The 15,185-nt window shown below is 46.7% G+C and overlaps 1 protein-coding gene across 2 annotated transcripts in view; it reads left to right on the plus strand.

Annotated features, from left to right (window-relative positions):
• The first annotated feature begins 472 nt into the window (after window positions 1-472).
• The window catches only part of RDX (radixin), a 196,672-nt gene continuing 181,959 nt past the window's right edge, over window positions 473-15,185 (plus strand). The window contains exon 1 of one of the 2 annotated variants that reach the window (XM_063951590.1): window positions 473-658. The gene's annotated coding sequence lies outside the window, so the exon portion shown is untranslated. The remainder of the gene's footprint in view (window positions 659-15,185) is intronic. The other variant, XM_063951591.1, reaches the window with a different exon arrangement.

Genomic DNA, 15,185 nt, shown 5'->3' on the forward strand with positions numbered 1-15,185 from the left:
AGAACCTGGGTGCTGGGTGATAGGGTCACATTATTATAATGTAAAAGTTATTTACAGTATGTCGCCACCATATATAACACACTGAGCCCTCAACCAGCAGCCGCCTCCTGTCACTCTGTAAGGGTAGCTGCTAATACATGAGTATCACCATAACAATATAATACTACTGATAATAATAGTAATATATTTTTTAATACTAATAATAATAATACTACTAGTGATAGTAATGATAATAATAACAGCAGCAGCAGCAGCAGCAATATCATGGGTTTACACTGGTGGCATGAGGGGAGATCCCCCATAATAAGAGTATAACAGCTGCCCCCCTCAGAGAGGGCACGATGATGAAGATGATGATAATGATGGGGTGCCGGCCGGGCGGCGGCCATGTTGTGGCGACCTCCGTCCACACCCTCCTCCCACCGTGGCGACCCTGAGGGCCGCCTCTCCCCCTCCTCCTCCTCCTCTTCCATCATCTCCCCCCGGTCCCTCCCCCTTCTCCTCCCCAGAGAGACTGCGCGGCCTCAGCCCACACAGCGCCGCCGCCGACATACTCCAGAGCCGCCGCCGCCGCTGCTGCTGCTGGAGTAACGGAGCCTGCGGGAGGGAGGAGGAGAAGGCGTAAGAGGTGCAGCGCCCGTGCCGAGGCCTCCTGCAGGTACCGGGGCAGCCGGCTGCGGGATAGGGGGGGAGAGTGGGCCGCGCTGTGGAAAGAGAGTGGAAGTGGAAAAGTCCCGAGTGGGAAGTTTGACTTGTTGTTGCCTTGTGTATAAGATGTCTCCGGGGCTGCATACACCGATCCCGGGGGCCCCCTCTGCCCACTCCTGGGCTGTGTGTGGGGTGGGGGTGAAACGGGTGTGCAGCAGGGTGTGTGTGTGTCAGCATAGAGGCCTGTCTGTGCCAGGGGAGGAGGTGACCCTTATGGGGTGTCCCTGGGGCGCTGCTACCTGTCACCCTCCTGCACTGTGGCCTGGAGTTCTAGTCTGGATGTTAGTGAAAGTTGCAGGAAGGTTCCATCTGGGCCACACAGCAGGTGATGGGGCCGGGGCACATGCACTGTGAGGGACCTGTTGCATATGGTGCCTGCCTGCTGGATGAGAGTGTACAGACTATAGCCAGTGATACAGGGGTTACCTGACACTGTATGTCACCTCCTTAATGGCATGTCAACATGTTTACTGTGTCGATGTGCCATTTGCTGACAGTGTCATAATGTCGGCATGTCGACAGCTAACCCTAATGCCAACATGTCATGTTGACGTTTTTCAGCTGTCATCGTGTTAGATGCTGACTTATTGACCACGCTGACATCCTAACATTTTGACATTCCGGTGTCGACGTTATAAGTGTTGACTTTGTGAAGGCATATTGTTTGTTGCTTACAATGTGGTTGGCCGAAAACCTTTAAGACAGTTTATGCTGTTAGCTACCTGAAATAGTTGTCTGCTGCGCCAGGAGCGTTTTATCACCTCTACACGGGTGCAGTGTCGGTATGTTTGTGTAAGCTTAGTCTGGCCACAGACGTAGGTTTGTTTATGGCTCTATGGAGCACACTTCAGCATCTGTTTGCTTTCCATCCGTAATGTTATGATAAGACCTATGCATGTGTTACTGTAATACTCCGCCACGGGGGAATACCTACATAGTTACTCTATACTATTCATACATGGTCCGGTCATTATTTCCAGATAATGTACAAAAGATACGTCTGTCCAGTTGCCCAGTCTGCAATCTGTTAGCCAAAAAAACAAACAGGTAAACCTGGTAATTCTGTCTTGTGTCCTGTCATAGTATTGAAGAAAGTATTAGTGTACTGATACTTTGAGGTGTATAATAAGTAACAGTAACTAGACACAAGAAGGGTTGAGATGAAAGTGTATTAAAGATGTATGTTAAAGAATAACTTATTTTTGTTAACCGATCGGCCCCTGGAGCACCAGCTTTTTCTTACTCTTGAAGAGATATATTAACTGTTCCGATTATATATATATATACAGCTATATTGTTTTGTCCCATCTAACCATCAATAAAATACATTTTTCGAAGTATCTGACATTTGTAGATGGTAATAGCTGGAAAGGAAACTAGGCAATTCTTCAATGAGGTGTGAGAGTACACCGGGTAATGCTTTATATTGGTCTAGATTTTATTTTCCCTTACTGCACATTTATTTCTTCCTGAAAAAGAGAAAAGAGCAAATGTTTAGGTCATTTCAACCATATAAATAGCCCAAAACTTGGATTTGTTTTGACCTTTGCCTAAAAAAGCTACATATGCACTTTCATTAAAATTCAATATTGAAGATGCAAGCTTAATGCATGTTAAGATAAATATCCTAGTGCCGAATAGGACAGTACATATTTGCATTTTTATTTGAATTTATTTTTTTTATAATGCTTTGTTTCTTGGTGCAGCTGATGTTTGTCCGCTCAGCTTATAACGTGCGTCTATCCCAGTGGGGGGAGTGTAAACTTCCTGTTAAACAGATGTATATTTTAAACAACTTCTGATTAAACTAATATGTTAACACATCTAGAGTCTTGTATAAAAGTAATGTGGATAACAAATGTATTGACTTTTTTTGTTTAACTTGAGATAAACACCAGTTTATACTTTGCTTTATAGACTGCAGTTTAATGTCTGAGTGGCAATGTTTCATAGCTCTGTGGTATCCCCAACCACTCTTAGTGTTTTTTCTCTATCGTCCTAAGTGGATGCTGGGGTTCCTGAAAGGACCATGGGGAATAGCGGCTCCGCAGGAGACAGGGCACAAAAAAGTAAAGCTTTACTAGGTCAGGTGGTGTGCACTGGCTCCTCCCCCCATGACCCTCCTCCAGACTCCAGTTAGATTTTGTGCCCGAACGAGAAGGGTGCAATCTAGGTGGCTCTCCTAAAGAGCTGCTTAGAGAAAGTTTAGTTTAGGTTTTTTTCTTTACAGTGAGTCCTGCTGGCAACAGGATCACTGCAACGTGGGACTTAGGGGGAAAGTAGTAAACTCACCTGCATGCAGAGTGGATTTGCTGCTTGGCTACTGGACACCATTAGCTCCAGAGGGATCGAACACAGGCCCAGCCGTGGAGTCCGGTCCCGGAGCCGCGCCGCCGACCCCCTTGCAGATGCTGAAGCGTGAAGAGGTCCGGAAACCGGCGGCTGAAGACTCCTCAGTCTTCATAAGGTAGCGCACAGCACTGCAGCTGTGCGCCATTTTCCTCTCAGCACACTTCACTGGGCAGTCACTGAGGGTGCAGAGCGCTGGGGGGGGGCGCTCTGAGAGGCAAATATAAACCTTATACAAGGCTAAAAATACCTCACATATAGCCCATAGGGGCTATATGGAGATATTTAACCCCTGCCTGACTGGAAAAATAGCGGGAGAAGAACCCGCCGAAAAAGGGGCGGGGCCTATCTCCTCAGCACACGGCGCCATTTTCTGTCACAGCTCCGCTGGTCAGAACGGCTCCCAGGTCTCTCCCCTGCACTGCACTACAGAAACAGGGTAAAACAGAGAGGGGGGGCACATTAATGGCTATATATATATATATATTAAAGCAGCTATAAGGGAGCACTTAATATAAGGATATCCCTTGTATATATAGCGCTTTGTGGTGTGTGCTGGCAGACTCTCCCTCTGTCTCCCCAAAAGGGCTAGTGGGTCCTGTCTTCATTAGAGCATTCCCTGTGAGTTTGCGGTGTGTGTCGGTACGTGGTGTCGACATGTATGAGGACGATATTGGTGTGGAGGCGGAGCAATTGCCAAATATGCAGATGTCACCCCCCAGGGGGTCGACACCAGAATGGATGCCTTTATTTGTGGAATTACGTGATGGTTTATCTTCCCTTAAACAGTCAGTTGAGGACATGAGGCGGCCGGACAATCAATTAATGCCTGTCCAGGCGCCTCAAACACCGTCAGGGGCTGTAAAACGCCCTTTGCCTCAGTCGGTCGACACAGACCCAGACACGGGCACTGATTCCAGTGACGACGGTAGAAATTCAAACGTATTTTCCAGTAGGGCCACACGTTATATGATTTTGGCAATGAAGGAGACGTTACATTTAGCTGATACTACAGATACCGTAAAACAGGGTATTATGTATGGTGTGAAAAAACTACAAACAGTTTTTCCTGAATCAGAAGAATTAAATGACGTGTGTGATGAAGCGTGGGTTGCTCCTGATAAAAAGTTGATAATTTCAAAAAAGTTATTGGCATTATACCCTTTCCCGCCAGAGGTTAGGGCGCGCTGGGAAACACCCCCTAAGGTGGACAAGGCGCTCACACGCTTATCCAAACAAGTGGCGTTACCCTCTCCTGAGACGGCCGCACTTAAGGATCCATCAGATAGAAAGATGGAAGTTATTCAAAAGAATATATACACACATGCAGGTGTTATACTACGACCAGCTATAGCAACTGCCTGGATGTGCAGTGCTGGAGTAGTTTGGTCAGAATCCCTGATTGAAAATATTGATACCCTAGATAGGGACAATGTTTTACTGTCGTTAGAACAAATAAAGGATGCATTTATCTATATGCGTGATGCACAGAGGGATATTTGCACACTGGCATCTCGGGTGAGTGCTATGTCCATTTCAGCCAGAAGAGCCTTATGGACACGACAGTGGACAGGCGATGCGGATTCAAAACGTCACATGGAGGTTTTGCCGTATAAAGGGGAGGAGTTATTTGGAGTTGGTCTATCAGACTTGGTGGCCACGGCTACTGCCGGGAAATCCACGTTTTTACCTCAAGTCACTCCCCAACAGAGAAAGGCACCGACCTTTCAACCGCAGCCTTTTCGCTCCTACAAAAATAAGAGAGCGAAGGGCTTGTCGTACCTGCCACGAGGCAGAGGAAGAGGGAAGAGACACCAACAGGCAGCTCCTTCCCAGGAACAGAAGCCCTCCCCGGCTCCTGCAAAAACCTCAGCATGACGCTGGGGCCTCTCAAGCGGACTCGGGGACAGTGGGGGGCCGTCTCAAAAATTACAGCGCGCAGTGGGCTCACTCGCAGGTAGACCCCTGGATCCTGCAGATAATATCTCAGGGGTACAGGTTGGAATTAGAGACGGATCCTCCTCATCGTTTCCTGAAGTCTGCCTTACCAACCGTCTCTTCCGAAAGGGAGAGGGTGTTGGAAGCCATTCACAAGCTGTACGCTCAGCAGGTGATAGTCAAAGTACCCCTATTACAACAAGGAAAGGGGTATTATTCCACTCTATTTGTGGTACCGAAGCCGGATGGCTCGGTAAGGCCTATTCTAAATCTGAAGTCCTTGAACCTCTACATAAAAAAGTTCAAGTTCAAGATGGAGTCACTCAGAGCAGTGATAGCGAACCTGGAAGAAGGGGACTTTATGGTATCCTTGGACATCAAGGATGCGTATCTACACGTTCCGATTTACCCCGCACACCAGGGGTACCTCAAGTTCATTGTTCAAAACTGTCACTATCAGTTTCAGACGCTGCCGTTCGGATTGTCCACGGCGCCTCGGGTCTTTACCAAGGTAATGGCCGAGATGATGATTCTTCTTCGAAGAAAAGGCGTATTAGTTATCCCATACTTGGACGATCTCCTAATAAGGGCAAGGTCCAGAGAACAGCTGGAGACAGCTTTAGCACTATCTCAAGAGGTGCTAAGACAACACGGGTGGATTCTGAATATTCCAAAATCCCATTTAATCCCGACAACTCGTCTGCTGTTCCTAGGAATGATTCTGGACACGGTTCAGAAAAAGGTTTTCCTTCCAGAGGAAAAAGCCAAGGAGTTATCCGATCTGGTCAGGAACCTCCTAAAACCAGGAAAAGTGTCAGTACATCAATGCACAAGAGTCCTGGGAAAAATGGTGGCTTCTTACGAAGCAATTCCATTCGGCAGATTCCATGCAAGAATATTCCAAAGGGATCTGTTGGACAAATGGTCAGGGTCGCATCTGCAGATGCACCTGCGAATAACCCTGTCACCAAAGACAAGGGTGTCACTTCTGTGGTGGTTGCAGAAGGCTCACCTATTAGAAGGCCGCAGATTCGGCATTCAGGATTGGATCCTGGTGACCACGGACGCCAGCCTGAGAGGCTGGGGAGCAGTCACACAAGGAAGAAACTTCCAGGGAGTATGGACGAGTCTGGAAAAGTCTCTTCACATAAACATTCTGGAACTAAGAGCAATCTACAATGCTCTAAGCCAGGCGGAACTTCTCCTGCAAGGAAAGCCGGTGTTGATTCAGTCGGACAACATCACGGCGGTCGCCCATGTAAACAGGCAGGGCGGCACAAGAAGCAGGAGTGCAATGGCAGAAGCTGCCAAGATTCTTCGCTGGGCGGAGAATCACGTGATAGCACTGTCAGCAGTGTTCATCCCGGGCGTGGACAACTGGGAAGCAGACTTCCTCAGCAGACACGATCTTCATCCGGGAGAGTGGGGTCTACATCCAGAAGTCTTCAACATGTTAATAGACCGTTGGGAAAGACCAATTGTAGACATGATGGCGTCTCGCCTCAACAAGAAACTGGACAAATATTGCGCCAGGTCAAGAGATCCACAGGCAATAGCTGTGGACGCACTGGTAACTCCTTGGGTGTACCAGTCAGTGTATGTGTTTCCTCCTCTGCCGCTCATACCAAAGGTATTGAAGATCATACGGCAAAGAAGAGTAAGAACAATACTAGTGGTTCCGGATTGGCCGAGAAGGACTTGGTATCCGGAACTTCAAGAGATGCTCACGGACGAACCGTGGCCTCTACCTCTGAGAAGGGACCTGCTACAGCAGGGTCCCTGTCTTTTTCAAGACTTACCGCGGCTGCGTTTGACGGCATGGCGGTTGAACGCCAGATCCTAAAAGGGAAAGGCATTCCAGAAGAAGTCATTCCTACCTTGATTAAGGCACGGAAGGAAGTCACCGTGAAACATTATCACCGCATTTGGCGAAAATATGTAGCGTGGTGCGAGGATCGGAGGGTTCCGACGGAGGAATTCCAACTGGGTCGTTTCCTACATTTCCTGCAATCAGGATTATCTATGGGTCTCAAATTGGGATCCATTAAGGTTCAAATTTCGGCCCTGTCAATATTCTTCCAAAAAGAATTGGCCTCTGTCCCTGAGGTCCAGACTTTTGTCAAGGGAGTACTGCATATACAGCCTCCTGTGGTGCCTCCGGTGGCACCGTGGGATCTAAATGTAGTTTTAGATTTCCTCAAATCCCATTGGTTTGAACCATTGAAAAAGGTGGATTTGAAATATCTCACATTGAAAGTGACTATGTTACTAGCCCTGGCCTCTGCCAGGAGAGTATCTGAATTGGCGGCTTTATCTTATAAAAGTCCTTATCTAATCTTCCATTCGGATAGGGCAGAACTGCGGACTCGTCCGCATTTTCTCCCTAAAGTGGTATCAGCATTTCATCTGAACCAACCTATTGTGGTGCCTGCGGCCACTAGCGACTTGGAGGACTCCAAGTTGTTGGACGTTGTCAGAGCCTTAAAAAATATACATTGCAAGGACGGCTGGAGTCAGAAAATCTGACTCGCTGTTTATATTGTATGCACCCAACAAGTTGGGCGCACCTGCTTCTAAGCAGTCGATTGCTCGTTGGATTTGTAACACAATTCAACTTGCACATTCTGTGGCAGGCCTGCCACAGCCTAAAACTGTAAAAGCCCACTCCACAAGGAAGGTGGGCTCATCTTGGGCGGCTGCCCGAGGGGTCTCGGCATTACAACTCTGCCGAGCAGCTACGTGGTCGGGGGAGAACACGTTTGTAAAATTTTACAAATTTGATACCCTGGCAAAGGAGGACCTGGAGTTCTCTCATTCGGTGCTGCAGAGTCATCCGCACTCTCCCGCCCGTTTGGGAGCTTTGGTATAATCCCCATGGTCCTTTCAGGAACCCCAGCATCCACTTAGGACGATAGAGAAAATAAGAATTTACTTACCGATAATTCTATTTCTCGGAGTCCGTAGTGGATGCTGGGCGCCCATCCCAAGTGCGGATTATCTGCAATACTTGTACATAGTTATTGTTAACTAATTCGGGTTATTGTTAAGGAGCCATCTTTAAGAGGCCCTTTCTGTTGTCATACTGTTAACTGGGTTTAGATCACAAGTTGTACGGTGTGATTGGTGTGGCTGGTATGAGTCTTACCCGGGATTCAAAATGCCTCCCTTATTGTGTATGCTCGTCCGGGCACAGTACCTGGCTGGAGTCTGGAGGAGGGTCATGGGGGGAGGAGCCAGTGCACACCACCTGACCTAGTAAAGCTTTACTTTTTTGTGCCCTGTCTCCTGCGGAGCCGCTATTCCCCATGGTCCTTTCAGGAACCCCAGCATCCACTACGGACTCCGAGAAATAGAATTATCGGTAAGTAAATTCTTATTTTTTTTTTTTTTTGTGTGTCTGCTTTTTCACTGAGGACATTGGGGGGTTGATTCAGTTCAGTGGGGAGTGCTGCTTTGCATCATCCCCATACCGGGCCTCTATGGGGTGCAATGTGCCATACCAGAAGGACACATTGGTGTCATTTCAATTTGCCAACAGTTGAATAGCGCCGAGAATTAGCTCCCGTCGCTATTCAATTCTGCTCATGTTAAGTTGGAGAATGCCCGTTCTCCCAGACTTAACAGGTTGATTTGTCGGGAGAACTGGCATTCTCCAACTTAACTGCCCGGCGCGATGCTGATTCCCGACAGAACCAGCCTCTCTCCGGCCGTGCGCCAGCAGACTTGTCTAATTTCTGCTCGCAACCCCCGGGGGTGAGAGAAGAATTCCTGACAATTAACTGTCACCTGGCGCTATATTGAATAGCTATTCAACTGTCTGCAAATTGAATTGACCCCTATGTGTGCGTAAATATTATTTATATAGCAATGACTCCCTGCCACGATGGAGCTTAATCTAAATGGCCTACTACATGGTCTGAGGTCCAGTGTTGTCAGCATCCAGTTAACCTGACAGAGATCCAAACAGGGGTCCTCATTCAGTAGTGATCGCTTATGCGATCACCTGCGCAGTTTCCCGATGATTATTGGGATAGCAAATGCAGCAAGCAGTTGTTTAACACCTTCTACTGCATTTGCATTTTTTAGTGATCACATTTGCAAGTCTGACTGCTGAACGAGGGCCAGGCTCTCCAAACCAGGACTGGGCTCCCGTACTTCCATATATGAGCCATGACTCCACAGACGCATAGAAGATGGGGTCTTCATTTGCCCTTCCCTCAGTAATACACAATCGCATCACCAGAGTTTGCTGGTGTGTGACCGGTCTACACGCGATACCGTGGTTCAATTCACTATTAAAAATGACACTGCAGGTTCAAAGGGAGTAAAACACATGCAGGCCATAGTATACGGTGGGTTGCTTTATCTGAATTTGTGCAGCTGTCAGTGTTGCTCACGTGTGTGCTCCTACGGCCTGTAAAGACAGATAGGAGCGCTTTTTTTTTTCTCTCATCTGCTGTGTCCTTGATTTCTCAGCAGAACATTAAAGGGAAAATATGCCAAATTACAGAGGATTTATTTTTTTGCAGCTATTCATAGAAATGTTAAACAATATCTTTCTACACAGAGGACTTCGTATCTGTATGTTTCCATTATGATGAGTGGTGGCTGCTTTGTCACTTGTTTGGTTGCGATTAAACAACTCATCACATATTATTAGCACAAGCAATCTTCCCTCAAAGTTCGGTCTTCTCGCCAGTAGCAGAGTAATCTAGAGGTTGCGGATGAAAAACTTATTAACCATTTCCTGACCACCCAACTACGCTCGACTTCCTTTAGACTGCATTGTTGTACAGCCGGACATAGAGGAACATCCTGCAAAGATGGGAGGGGTGATTCTGCTCTCCGCCAGCCATAATACCTGACAAAAATAAATAAGCGATTACATTCTTGTTTAATATGATCTGATCGTTTTGAACAACGAGCAAAAAAAACCAAAAAAAACAAAACCTTGATCTTTCAAACAGCTTGTCTGACACTTCTAAAAGGAAATTAATTGAAGTATATAAAGTACGTGCTTAGCGCTTTCACTAAATGTCGTTCACGGGACCGTAAAAGCAAAGATCTTCACGTGTTTTCTCGCTGGAAGATTGTAAATAGTTCTACTGTTCATCCAACACAAGTCGTGTTAGCAATAAATCAAGCTGACTGCTCCTGTACTGACTTTATCCACCTGCTAAGGGGGTCTCTGTGAGGGTCTGTTACCAGTAGATTTCAGCTGCCTATCATTAAATCAACTTCAGGTATCCACGTGAAACTTCAGCAAAATAGTGAAAAGCATGAGGTAAAAATGTATTCCGGGATCCTGATAGGACTGTATGTTAAAAGCATCTCAGGGTTTGTGTAAAGTTAATGCAGCGACTTGAAAAGCCATTAAGCTCCAAGGGGAATGCAGCAAGACGGAGTATTGATAAAACATGCATCCTGTTCACTGTAATTATCGACCCATTCTCCCCTGATACCACGTGGAGAACAATCGGACCAAAATATTGCAAACACGTCTGCGGTGTAAGGATATACCCTCGCTACTTGTCAACTGTCAAAGACCCTTAGTTTATGCTGCTCTGCCACTGAATACTCTGGCAATAAAAATTGCAAAAAGAGTGGTGGGGGGGGGGGGGGGGGGAGCATCACAGAATTTTTTTATTTTTTTTTGTCTGCTTGTGAAACTTTTTTTTTTTTTTTTTGCACACACATAGTAAGTATGGAAAATCCATCCGGATGCCCAGAAATTCCAATCTTTTTCATTCAGGAATGTCCATCTCTTATGATCTCCAGTCCTCAGTTTCCGGTTGAATTATCCTGATTCGGATGACTAAATATAAAATGTTTATTTCCTACGTAAGCATATAGATCTGTAACTACAGTCTTGACTTTACAGCGTCCTGTTCATTTTGTGGATTTGAATTGAATCACGCTGTCACCGACTTTATTAAAGATATGTCAATATTTTATGTGACAACACTTGAGCGATGCGGCGGTTTATGGCTGGTTGATGCCAGGCCACGCATTACAGCAGATACTGCTACATGGCAGTCTCTGGGGAAGCGTCTCTGTAACTCAGTCTGTTCTTAAAAACTGTTTATTACTTCTTCTGAATGTCTAAATTTAGATCTTTCCTTTATAAAGCGCCCACTGCAAGCTTCTTTCCACTTATTCTGTAGGGTTTGTACTACAAGCGTTGAATTCGTTTGGGTGATGGCCAGTGTATACACAGTATTTCCTTTCCTCACTGTTATGTCTCCTCTCCAATAACTTTCATGCCTCAATGTTTCATTGACATTTATATTGCTTATAGTGCTTTCATATAAATACATTTTTACTGTCTTGGGTTTAATGCAAGGGTGTCATCATTGTCATTTATAAGGCGCCACAAAACTGCAGCGCCAGAGGGTTGGTAAAACGGCTAACACGGGCGTGATACACTCTCGTATCTCTCCCTTTTTACTTGGTAAGAATTTGACCAATTTGGAAGATTTAAAAAAGGAAACTCTGCGAATGTGTCCACATTAGTCTCATGTTTAAGTATAATCCCTATTCTGGCATGTGGTCAAGGTATGCGGTAGGACTCTGCGGTATGGTAGTAAGGGACCTGTGTATAACTAGAGAGGAAGTGGGGCTACGGTATATTAGGGCTATTTACAGTTGCAGCTATATTGAACTGGCTGTGAAACTGGAGGTCACGGCCTCTCCCATGTACAGGAAAAGTTTTGAGAACAGCCATGAAGGCTTTAATGTGCAGCTTTCGTTTCCCAGACGTGTGACTTCATTCTTATCAAATACAAGAAGTCACTGAAGTTACTGTAGCAGCACTTGGCCTGTGGAGATTACACATTTTATTTTTGTAGCCAGTTGAAGTTTTTTTTTTATTATTTTCTCTAGATTTGTACCCTCTCCCTCCCTCTTCCTCCCATTCTGGCAGAACTCGTCCAGCTGAGAGAGATTCTGACTGAGGTCTTCTTGCAGCCACATGTTTCAGATCTCCCAAAAGAGTTGCTGTAATATTGAAGTCTGGTGATGGTGAACCCCAAATCAAAACCTTACGATATTTATCCTGTACGTACTTAATGGCTGATTTTAAGGCATGTTTTGGAACATTGTCTTGCTGAAGCATCCAACCTCACGAGTATCAAATTTTTCACTGACTCAGGGGGTCAATTCAGTTGTTACGCTTGCCCAAATTCCCGTCTAAAGTGATGGAAGATTGTGGGGCACAATTAATTTATTTTTTGGAAGCTGATCGCGCCCAGACAGACCGGGTTTGGCCGCATAAAATGGCTAAACCCGACCAAAGTGCTGATCAGGATGCGGAAAAGGGCTGTTTGGGCGCCCAAACAGGTCACTATTCACATATTTCACCTCGCCACCTCCAGGGGTTGCAAGCTGAACCATGCTGGAGTGCAGCAACCTTGGGGGGACAACAATTGAATTCCCACAGGACGTGCTAGTGATTGTTGATACCTAATTGAATCCAATGCTCCTGCCATCTACCCAGTATTTCCCATGTCTAACTGTGTCACATCAACCCCTGTGCTTAATGGTTGGCAAGGTGTTTATCCTTTCATATGCTTCACTGGTTTATATTTTGTTTATATCCAGACCTTTACTCCAGTGTTGGCAAAACATTTCTGCAGATCCATTCCCAACCTTTTGCATTACTTCAACAGTTCCCCTTAATTCCCGTTTCCTATTGATGCTTTTTTGCAGTAAACATTACAGGGTGTGGTGCTTGTATTACTCTCTCCTCCTTTGCAATGTCAATTACATTTCTTTTCAAGTCTGCAGTCAGCTGTTTGAGCAGCCACAGCATCCCCGGAAGTTGTTTGACGGATCATGGCATTCATTTAACACTGGAATTGCCTTAAGCTTTTATGCATTCAGGCAGTGGTTGCAAACTGTGTGCCAGGGTGCCGCGGGACACTTGCAGGGGTGCCTCAGGTTGGTGATCCAGGACCAATTCAAACTATTTTTCTCATACGTCCTAGAGTATGCTGGGGTCACCATTAGAACCATGGGGTATAGACGGGATCCGCAGGAGACATGGGCACTTTAAGACTTTCAAAGGGTGTGAACTGGCTCCTCCCTCTATGCCCCTCCTCCAGACTCCAGTTTTAGAATTGTGCCCAGTGAGACTGGACGCACTACAGGGGAGCTCTACTGAGTTTCTCTGAAAAATACTTTTGTTAGGTTTTTTATTTTCAGGGAGGCTGCTGGCAACAGTCTCCCTGCTTCGTGGGACTTAGGGGAGAGAAGTATGACCAACTTCCAGTGAGTTCAATGGCTCTGCTTCTGGCTGACAGGACACCATTAGCTCCTGAGGGTGCCGGGTACGCCTAGATGCTCACTCCCACAGCCTGCCGTCACCCCCTTACAGAGCCAGAAGTCAGAAGACAGGTCAGTAGCAGAAGAAAAGAAGACTTCTTCAGTGATGGTATTCTGAGGTACCGCGCAGCGAACGGAATGCTGCGCGCCATGCTCCCACACACACAGCACTGCGGGGGGAAGGGGGGGTGCGCGCCCTGGGCAGCAAAAATCCTCAATTTCCACTGGCAAGAGGGGACATTAGTGCCAAGGCACTGTCCTAACCCCCGCCAGTATAATTATTTAGTAAAATAAGCGGGACAGAAGCGCGCCATTAAGGGGGCGGAGCTTCTTCCTCACAGCTCACTCCCAGCTCGGCGCCATTTCCTCTCCACAGGGCTGCAGAGACGCTGGTCCTTCCTCACACTGCTGACAAGTATCAGGGTGCAAAACGGGGGGGGGGCACAGTATAACTTGGTGCAATATACTTGATATTTAAAGCACTACATTTTTTAGTGTTTTCAGACCCGTTAATTGGCGCTGGGTTGTGAGCTGGCAAATCCCCTCTGTGTCTCTCTGACAGACTTTACTGTGGGTCTGTCCCCAATGCCCGGTGTGTCTGTGGGTGGTTGGTACACGTGTGTTGACATGTCTGAGGCTGAGTGCTCTTCCCAGGAGGAGGCTGTATTAGGGACACAAACGGCTGTGGGGGTGACCCTGTCTGCACCGCCGACTCCTGATTGGGGGAATGTGTTGAACGCTTTGAATGCTAATGTGGCTCTTATTAGTAAGAGATTAGATAAGTCTGAGTCTCAGACCCAGGCATAGAAGAAATCTGTGGAGGATGTGTTATTACAAGTCCAGGACCCCTCGGGGTCACAAAAACGTACTTTTGCCCAGTTGGCAGACACTGGTACCGACACGGACACTGATTCCAGTGTCGACTATAGTGATTCCAAATTGGATCCAAAATTGGCAAAGAGCATTCAGTACATGATTGTGGCGGTTAAAGATGTATTACATATCACTGAGGACCCTGCTGTTCCTGATAAAAGGGTCTGTATGTATAAGGAAAAGAAACCTGAGATAACGTTTACTCCCTCTCATGAACTGAACACTATGGGGTCGATTCAATTCGGCAACTTAAGAATAGAGCCGGGAATTATTTCCCGACGCTATTCAATTCAGCTGCTAGTGACCCGCAATTGTCGGGAATTCTTCTCTCATCCCCGGGGGATGAGAGAAGAAACCCGACAAAAGTGCTGCCTCACGGCCGGCGCGAGGCTGATTCTGTCGGGAATCAGCCTCGCGCCGGGGAGTTAAGTCGGAGAATGCCCGTTCTCCCGTCAATTCAACCTGTTTAGTCGGCGAGAACGGGACATCGCCGACTTAACTGGAGCTGAATTGAATAGCGTCGGGAGCTAATTCCCGGCGCTATTCTTAAATTGCCGAATTGAATCGACCACTCTGTTTGAAAAAGTCTCGGAAAGCCCTGACAGAAAGTTTCAGATTCCCAAAAGGATTCCGGTGACTTATCCGTTTCCCTCTGAGGATAGGGAAAAGTGGGAGTCACCCCCCATTGTAGACAAGGCCCTATCACGTTTGTCTAAAAAGGTGGCTCTCCCGTCACCTGGCACGGCAGCCCTTAAGGACCCTGTGGATCGTAAGCAAGAAACTACGTTGAAATCCATTTATGTGACCACAGGTACGCTACTCAGACCTGTCATTGCATCTGCGAGGGTGAGTAGTGCTATCGAAAAGTGGGCAGATAACTTGTCATCTGATATAGATACCCTAGATAGGGATAGCATCCTCTTGACGCTGGGTTATATCAAGGACACTGCAGCGTACCTAAAGGAAACTGCGAGAGATATTGGCATTTTGGGATC

The sequence above is a fragment of the Pseudophryne corroboree genome, chromosome 2 (assembly GCF_028390025.1).
Source record: "Pseudophryne corroboree isolate aPseCor3 chromosome 2, aPseCor3.hap2, whole genome shotgun sequence".
NCBI classification, from domain to species: domain Eukaryota; kingdom Metazoa; phylum Chordata; class Amphibia; order Anura; family Myobatrachidae; genus Pseudophryne; species Pseudophryne corroboree.